Source organism: Lipotes vexillifer, unplaced genomic scaffold (genome assembly GCF_000442215.2).
Source record: "Lipotes vexillifer unplaced genomic scaffold, Lipotes_vexillifer_v1.1 scaffold481, whole genome shotgun sequence".
Lineage (NCBI taxonomy): Eukaryota > Metazoa > Chordata > Mammalia > Artiodactyla > Lipotidae > Lipotes > Lipotes vexillifer.
The window spans coordinates 1,747,242-1,756,889 of record NW_006789873.1 but is presented as its reverse complement, the minus strand read 5'-3'; the positions used below and the strand labels follow the sequence as shown (position 1 = coordinate 1,756,889).

The window sequence follows — 9,648 nt, the reverse complement described above, 5'->3', positions numbered from 1 at the left end:
CCTAGCTGCTCTGCGGCATGTGGGATCTTCCCGGACCGGGGCACGAACCCGTGTCCCCTGCATTGGCAGGCGGACTCTCAACCACTGCGCCACCAGGGAAGCCCTGTGATCGTTATTTCTTAAAAGTCTTTGTTTTTTAGAGAAATATATATATTTCTGTGGGAGAGGAATAGGTAGGGGTATATATGAAACAAGATTGGAAGTTAGTTAATAATTGTTGAAACTGGCTAATGTGTTCACAGTAAAAACTTTCTGCAGGGCATTTAGTAATATGAATTAATGCACTTTAAAAAATGTGCACAGAACTTTGCCTTGGGAATTTGTTTAGAAATTTATCTTAAGGAGATAATCAGACAAGGGCAGAAAGCTATATGTTTAAGAATATTCATCTCAGCATTATTTTAAAATATTTGTTACTTTGTATCCTATAAGAAAAAAAGAAATGTTACTTCAACAAAATGAAAAAGGAATCTAAGATAGATGAAGAAATGAGATACAAAGCATAACAGTGGCAGCTGAAGGGTGAAAACAGCTCAAAAGACCAATTTCCTCTATTTTGGGTGTACTTCAGTAGAAAAGGTTGGGAATCACCCTGATTCCCAATTCCCTGATTCCTGAATGGGAAAGGAGAGGGCTCCTCTCTAGGCCACCTGATCCGAATACAGTTTATACTCTTTCCTCCAGATGTGGTTCCCTAGTGAAATATCCTGATGGCTCACCAAGGCTTACTCCTATTTTCTTCTTCAGGCTCCCTTAACAAGAGCTGCTGTTTCTGCTGGTGTGTTTAACTTAAAAAAAATTTCAAAATTACAGATAAGTTACAAGAATAATACAAAGAACTCCTGTATATCCTTCACCAAGATTTACCAACTTGTGACATTTTACCCTATTTGCTTTATGTCTTTTTATACATACACATACATACACACACACACAAACACACACACACATTATTTTTTTGAACCAGTTAAAATGCAGACATGACACACCTTTACTCCTAAGCATTTCAGTATGTATTTTCTAAGAACAAGGATATTCTTATATAACAACAATGATCACAATCAGGAAATTAACATTGATAACAGTATCATCTAATATTCAGTCCATATTTACATTTAGTTAAAAGTCCCCAAAATGTCCTTCATAGCACAAATTCTTTTTCTGAACCAGGATCCAACCCAGGATCGCACGTTACTTTTAGTTGTCATGTCTCTTTGGTCACATTTAACTTGGAACAGTTCCTCTGCCTTTGTTTTTCAAGACGTTGACTTTTTTGAAGAGTATGGGCCAGCTGTTCTGTAGAACATTCTTCAATCTGGAGTTCTCTGCTGTTTCTTCATGATTAGATCAGCACTGTTTGCACTAGCAAAATAATGGCCACAAAAAAACCTGCAAACAACTTAACTGTCTGATGATAGGGAAATGGTTAAATAAGCTGTGACACAGCCACAAAACGTACTATTATGCAACCAGTAAGAATGATAGAGTGTATTTACTGACCTGTGAAGAAATTTCCAATTTTTAAATGAAAATAGCAGAATACAACTCAGTAGGTATAATATGAGCCCATTTTATATGATTGCATATGTGCATAGAAACACTGAAGATTTTACAAAAAATATAACGGTGACCTATGGTCCATAAGATTATGAGGGATTAAAAAAATTATTTTTTAGTTATCTGTATTTTCTAATTTAGGTACGATGAGTGTCAGGTCATCTGTGAATAGTGAAAATATTTTTTTAAAACTTTAAAAAGTAATGGGATAGCTTCACTTTTATATCTGAAGGATCACTGTGTGGAAAGGGGATAGCTATTACTTTTCTGTACTGTTATCTACCATGAATCAGCTGATTTCACTTAAAATAACTTTATCTTATTTGCTCTTTAAGACAACCCAGTGGTTTAAGGGATATATATATATATATATATATATATATATATATATATATATATATATATATATATATAACAGGGATACTATTTTGACCGATGGGGTGGGGCTGAGGCTGAGAGAAGGGGAGGGTACCTTGCTCAGAGTTACCACTTACTAGTGGTAAAACTAGGACTCAAACCCAGGTCTTCAGACAATAAAGCTCTTAATTTATCCACCTCCCTCTGCTCCTGTGTGGCCCCTTTTCAGGTGTCTGCTGCCTGATTCTATCTGCATAACAGGCTTAGAATTTTTACAGTTCCCCAGCTTTTGTGTCACCATTGTACCTCTGGTGATTTTCATAGGTTTTATAAGTAGGCAAATACCTTAACTTTGATTTTTTCTACTAAACAATAATTATATATGTGTATCTATGAACATAAATGCATTTTGCTTTCTGATGTGCTTCAAGCTTTGAGTTGCCTTTACCACGTGGCATTTTTCACAAGCAAGTTGGCTAATCAACTTCATTACCTCTTGATACCCATGGCCTCAACATCTTCCTTCTCTCAACTTTCCCTTCTACTCTTTTACCTCCCAGGTGCCTACAGTTCACCCCACTCTGTATGTGTAGGTCCTTTACCAAGGAAAGACCAGATTGTGATTTTGCATAGGTACCTATTAAATCTCTGCTAGTGGGGAGGGGCTAGGTAGACAGTCCATGTACAGTCCCAGCCACTGGAAGGCCTTTTCAATCTTGTTCCTGTCACCTTATGAGTTACTCTTATCTTTCGGTCAGCTGCAAAAGCAGACTGGCAGAAAACCATATGATGGTGCCTGGACTGTCAGGGACATTAAACAGAGTCAAGAAGTCAAGTAAGGTAAGAACTCAAAAGCGCCCGCTGGCTTTAGCAACAGTCACTGGTGAACTTTGCTCGAGTGGTTTTAATGTAGTTGAGAGAAATGGAGACATGTAGACAGAAGCGAATATAGTGAGCTAAGGAATGGATAATAAAGATATGTAAGTGGAGACATCAAGTGGGGACTTGGCTTTCAAGAAAATTATATGAGAAGAGGAAAGAAATAGGGTAAAACTAGAAGGGAGCACAGGAACAAGGGACGGTGGATTAGGGGACGGAGATCTTCAGTCTGGGTTCCCTCCTTTAATGCTCACAGGTCTATCCATGGAGTAGTATTTTCACCTGCATTTAAAAGATGAGATAATGGAAGTACAGAGAGAGTCAGCAACCTAGTCAAGGTTACATGGGATCTGAGCCAAGGCCACCAAAATCTAGAGTCCATATGTAAGTAAAAAGGATTGCAGACTGATATGGAGAATTTGAGACTATACACCAAAATTGTGGTGGCATCGGCCTGCATTGTGATGTCCTCCAGCAGGTCATCTTCCCCAGATGTAAGACTGGGGTGAACTCTAGGCAGAGGGGAGACAAAAAGGTGGAAGAGAATTACAAGAAGTGGGAAGTTGAGGCCAGTGGTGTCAAAGGGTAATGGAGGTGATTAACCATCTTATCCAAACTGAGTAGTTAAGGAAGCAAGACCAAAAACTGCCCAATAAAGAAAACGAAGGAACTAAGAGTCTGGTGAGCACGGGCACAGAGTGGAAGAAGTTAGGAATCTTGGCAAAAAGTTAAAAAGAAAAACATACAAACAAAACCCAGTAGAATCCAAACTAGTTTATCAGCAGTAAGAATAGAGAGGATGGATCCAAAAGACAGAATGACAGATTCTAAGGAAGTAGATGTGGAAATCAAAGTAGATGAACTGTAGCACTATCAGGACAACTTGGTTTGAGACTCATGCTTGAGTAGCCAGCAGATTGAGTAAAAACGTCCAGGAGAATAGCACAGAGTCTCATTTGAGACCCAGCATGGAGCTTCAGCGGGTGGAGCAGACTGTGGGTAGGGACTGGAACTCATCAGCAGAACACACAGGTGACAGCTGGAGCAGTAGACTGTGGTGACAAGCGAGAACAATACAAGAGGGCAAAGACCCGGACACCACGGAACACTTAGATCAGGGTAGGGAAAAGAGTCAGGAAAGGACTGGTCTTGAAGGGGTGGTATAGATCATGGAAATTAAGGTAAGAGAGTTTCCAGGAGGGCATCAAAGGAAAAAAAGAATAAAGATATGAATGTTCTAAATGTTTTGTGTCAATCTTTCTAGGAAGTGGCCTACAAATAGTTGGCTGCATTTCCAAGTTTCATGGAATGGAGTGACCTCAGTGATTAAATGCAGTAAAGGCTACCTAAATCTCCTACCTTGCCTCTTTCCCAGGGAGAAAGAAAACCTGTCAAGTCTTTTTTCCCTAAGCGACATGTTTTCTTTAACCCCTCTTCCTGTACCCCACCCCCAGCATACTGGATAGCTTCCCTAGGCTGTTTGGGCACATGGGATGAGCTGAAATGCTTAAGAACAGCTCTTCTAAGGGAGGTCCAGAAAGACTGTTGTATTTAAGGATAATGCCAAAATTCCAGCTCTCTGATCTGCAAACTTTCAGACACTGCTTATCTTTTGTGCTTGATCTCTAACCAAGAACATATGAGACCAGGGTCCAAAGAATTATTGCTTCCTGGTAATACTAAATCAATACCAAATATAGAACATAAGCCTATTGGGCTTAAGGGTCAGGAACATTTGAAAATAAGCCTTTGTGTTAAGTTGTCTGGCTAACCTCTGAAGTGAAAGCAACACCAGTCTCCATGATTGCTGCAGTTCAAAGTTACAGAAAGAACTCTCTAGTGTAGTCATCCTGTTTTGTCGCCCCTCCTTAAAGACTTAATTATTTTATAAGCATATTAAAAAAGGGGGGGGAAGGAAACATGACCAAAGGTCAGGTTATTGGTAAAATATTTTTAAATTATTTTTGTAATATTATACATCTGACTTAAATCTTTTTAAGTAAAATAGTTGTTTGGCTAATGTCATAAATACCCAGTTAGCACAAAATGTGATTTTGAGAATTAGAAAAAAACTAACGGCATCATACAGCATCAATTCATCCTGACTACATTCAATTTATTCTTTATTTAGGAACTTTCTTGATAACCAAATATTCATGTTATTTTTACTCTTATTTCTTACTTTATTTTCAGACATGCAGGTAACTAACTGTTGCTTGAAATTCTTAAATGAAAAAAACGATTTTCTAGCAAATAAGCTAAAACCATGATATGAATATCAAGTCAATTTTTCTAGTTAGTCTTAGATTTTATTCATACAAGGACAAAACAACTAGTTGAAAAGGTCAAGTGATTCTATCTTATTTTTACATAATTGACCAGTTGTTGGAGTCATGATTTAGGGAGTAGGAACCATCACGACAGATAAAGGTCATAGGAATTCTTCAACAAAACAGTACACAACCCCTTCAAGTACACTAAACTGAGCCATATTCGACCCTGGACACAAAGAGAAGCAGATCCATCTGGCAACAATGAACAGCTACGAGCAATAAGCTGTTACTTTTCAGAAAGCAGAAGGAAGGAAAATGATTCACCAATTACTACTGTTAATAATACATACAAAACAAAACCTTTTGCCTTAATCTTCTCACAAATGAAATATAGTGTCCAGTTTCCCGAAGATAATTCATATTCCACTTTGAGATATAGTCTATCTGGTCTTTACAACAAAATCAAAACCCCATAGAATTTTCTGTAGAGCATGTATGGTTTTATTTTATTTTTTAAAAAAGGTACCACACCTCTTTTCACTAAAAAGCACTTCTTTGGAGTAGCAGAGCAAGAAAGCTTAATCCCTACAGGTGGACTTTTAAATTGGTACAAATTTTCTGGATGGCAATTTTTATCAAAACTCTAAGTGTACATACCCTTTACTTAGCAGTTCCACTTCTGGAAATTTAGCATAAGAAATTACTTGCTTAAGGACATGAAGATGCACGTGAGACTGGACAGAACCATACCCTACAATGCCATGGAGCTGCTAAACAGCATGTGAGAAACCTAGTTGTGCTGACACCTTGTAATGTTGTTCAAGTGAAAAAGACAAGGTGCAGAACTGTAGGTACAGCATGAGCCTATTTATGCTAAAAAAAAAAAAAGCGTCTAAGTTATATCTGTACACAAGCATTTGGCAGAATACACATCAAATACTGGGGAGTAGGCTTGTGGAAAAGTGGGGATTTTCACATTTTGCTTGATATATCTTATATTTTAATTTTGTACAATGACTACATATTTTTTTAATTGAGGTAAAGTTCACATAACATAAAATTCACCTTTTTTTTTTTTTGGCCGCGCTGTGTGGCATGCAGTGGAAGCGCGGAGCCTTAACCACTGGGCCACCAGGCAATTCCCTAAAATTCACCCTTTTAAAGCATATAATTTGTGGTTTTTAGTATAGTCACAAAGTTATATAACCATCACCACTATCTAATTTTCATCACCCCCAAAAGAAATTCCATGCCAGTTACTCTCATCCTCCCCTCCCCCCAGCTCCTGGCACCCACTAATCTGCATTCTGTCTCTTATGAATCTGCCTCTTCTGGACATTTCATATAAATGGAATCCTACAATATGTGACACTTTGTGCTGCCTTCTTAGCCCCTTCTTAGCTAGCTTCATCCATGCTATAGCATGTATCAGTACTTCATTTCTTTTTATGGGTATATATATGACTTCTATAAATAAAAAAATCTGGTGGGGGGGTGGTGGTGGTGGTGGTATGAATTGGGAAATTGGGATTGACATGTATACAGTAATATGTATAAAATAGATAACTAATGAGAACCTGCTGTATAAAAAATAAAATAAAATTCAAAAAAAATCTGATTTTAAAGCTACTCAAACAGAAAAACCTTACCCTTTTGTACAAATGACTCTGTAGAAACTCAGCAGTCTAAATCCAATGTCCACATTAAAGTACAGTTTATTTCTATCTCCCTGCTCCTAACACTCCCTTGAATATCTACTCTCTCAGGTCCCATTTAAAAGGTTGCCTTTCATTCACAAAGCAGATCTAGTTAGCTCTTTGCCCAGCTGTACCTCCCCTATCTCCCCACCGCTACCCTCACCCCCAACATAAAAACACATTTATAGCCTATAGAGGTATAGGCAAAGGTAGAGTTTGGATGTTTATGGATCTGCTATCTTTTGACAAGGACCCAGGTCTGGTTGACTAACTTCAGTACACTGACCCCACGGAGAACACGTCTGCTACAGTTAACAAGGTAAAATACTATCATTAACTTTCATTGTAACTGGTATTTATTTTATAGCTTTCATCTTCTGAAGAAAAATCAAGAATGCATTTTTGCCTTGTCCTTAATGTCCCAGTTACCTCATTATCTGAACAAGGCAAAATTATGTAACACTGGTTGATACATAAAGCAGCACTGTCTCAGGGACTGGGTTTTTCCCTTAAAAACATGGACTGGCCATTTACTGGCCATAGAATTTTCATAGGAAATTCTAGCACGTTTATGCTTTGGAATGACCTCAGCAATTGCTGATGACTGCAGCTGAAAAAAGAAAACAAACAAAAAACACCCCAACCCCAAACCCCAGCTGTCAACAGTTTCAATTAGGTAAAGAAAACCACATAATTCTCTTTATATTTTTATGGGGTAATTAAAATGAAACTAAGTAATGGATTTTCAACAAACACACACACACACACACACACACACACACACACACACACACACTTGCCAAGCATGTGTGTAGCAGTTGCAATAAAGCACACTCTCCTATAGTTCCAGCATTAATCAGAACCTCTTACTTGATTTCTTTTTCCTTTTGAGTAGGAATGCAGGAACGCAGGTTAGGAATTGTATGTGTGGAATGAGCAAATTCTACCAATTAAAACTTTGATTTCCGCCCTGGATAGGACCACCTCAATACATGAGCACTACTGCTAGAAGTAAGCTGTCCAGAGTAAAGGGAGTACATTTAAATCTTTAAGGTGGAATCCCTTTGTGACAAGGATATTAATCCTGCACCCTTATTAACAAGCAGATAAATTGTACTATGAGTTTTGGTTTATTTTTAAAATCACCTTCTAACTAGGTTCCAGAGGACCCGATTTAAGTTGTAGGTATCTTTATCATGGAATGATAAAAGAGCCAAGATGTAATGCAGTTCTATCATACTTTTGAAAGACTGCTGATTCTCTCCCTGATAAAGCCTTATGTGTGAAACTTTGAACTAAACTCAAATTCACATTTTTCTCTCTCATACTTGTTTAACGACAAATTTATTAAACAAACTAAGTATTTCACCTTGAAATAAAAGCAAGACTAAAAGGAACACAGTACTATTGCTGTTACAAATAAGCTTCATCATACCCTTGCACAAAAAAGACATAAATACGAACATGAAAGTCATAACTCATTTATTGAATGAATAGTATATGCAAGAATACCAATAAAAGGAAACCAATACTACAAACTACAATTCTGAAAATAAAGCCAATATAACAGGAACAAAATATACATAACATGAGAGGAATGTTTGATTTTGACCCATAATGCATTCCTTATCTTTACAATTAATCTAAATGTCTGTTAGAACAAAACTGTATACCTTGGTCTAACTTTAGTGCTTTTTAAAAAAGCAACATTCTAGAACACTTTTCTTTTGCTTTGAGATATTTGAGTCACACATTTGTTCAAGTACATAGATTCTGATTCAACAGTAGATCTACATATCTTGTTATTCTCTTAATATCTTGAGTAGCATGTACTCCTGAGCAAGTACTATCTGAAATTCTAAAATGGATGATCCTTGAAATAAAATGTATTTCAGTTGTGGGTTTTTAATAAACTGAGATGAAAGTAAAACTCACCCCTCCCATCCCCCCTCCCCCCAGGAACAAAGAGCTCTTATTAAAGTATAGAAACTCAAGTCTATCTTTCTACTCTAAAGAACATTTCTTACTAACATTTCTGGTAAGGCAATAAATGCTCCAGAATAATCTTCAATATACGCTTGCAAAGATTACACTGTTTAATATCGATAACGAAAACAAAACAAAAAAGGGGAAAAAAAAGGAGGAAAGAAAAGATGCTTCAAAATTTCAAGCTAAAATACGCATAAAAGACAGTCATGGCAGTATTTTTTGAAATGATGTAAATGTTATATACTTATCAAATAATGTCATGCTTATTAAAACTACAGTTAAGGACTTAGGAGATGAACAGTAAATACACTGCTGAGGTCCATTTTTCTAAATAGTCATACCACGATGTAATTACTACCCAGAAGATGATGATGCTACTTGGGAACATAAGTACTGTACAATTTTTACATTGTAAGGCACTTTTACTCAGCATGTGACGAAAACATGGATAGAGAATCAAAATATTGGAGGTTTACAACCAAAGGTGATTTTTCATGTGACTTCAATTTACATTTCAATTTTTAATGAAAGACTATTTAGCCAATCACACCACAGTGAGAAAAATAGGTAGCCAGCCACTTATCTAGCCAACCAAATGGTAAAGTGCTATTCTGGTTGCTAGTGGCAGAGAAAGGGTTGAAGAAACCCATAAAAGTCATACAGTTTATTACATAACAAATCCATTAACTGACAGCTATTGTATTTGAAGTCCATTACATGATTATTGACTGGCCATTATTACCCCTGGCACCTTCCATTTTTCCTAAAAACATCATTACAGTAGTTGTCCAAAAATGAAGGTGCTCTATTATTCCATGGGTAAGTCTATGGCACACAATGTAAAAATGATCTAGACACAGTGATTCAAAGATTTAAAATAATGGGTTTCAAGCTGC

At 37.0% G+C, this 9,648-nt stretch overlaps 1 protein-coding gene across 1 annotated transcript in view; it reads right to left on the bottom strand.

The window, feature by feature from the left end:
- Positions 1-8,227: 8,227 nt before the first annotated feature.
- Positions 8,228-9,648, bottom strand: part of PHF6 (PHD finger protein 6) — a 50,303-nt gene continuing 48,882 nt past the window's right edge. The window contains exon 11 of the mRNA XM_007462880.1: positions 8,228-9,648. This exon is cut by the window's right edge and continues 1,736 nt beyond it. The gene's annotated coding sequence lies outside the window, so the exon portion shown is untranslated.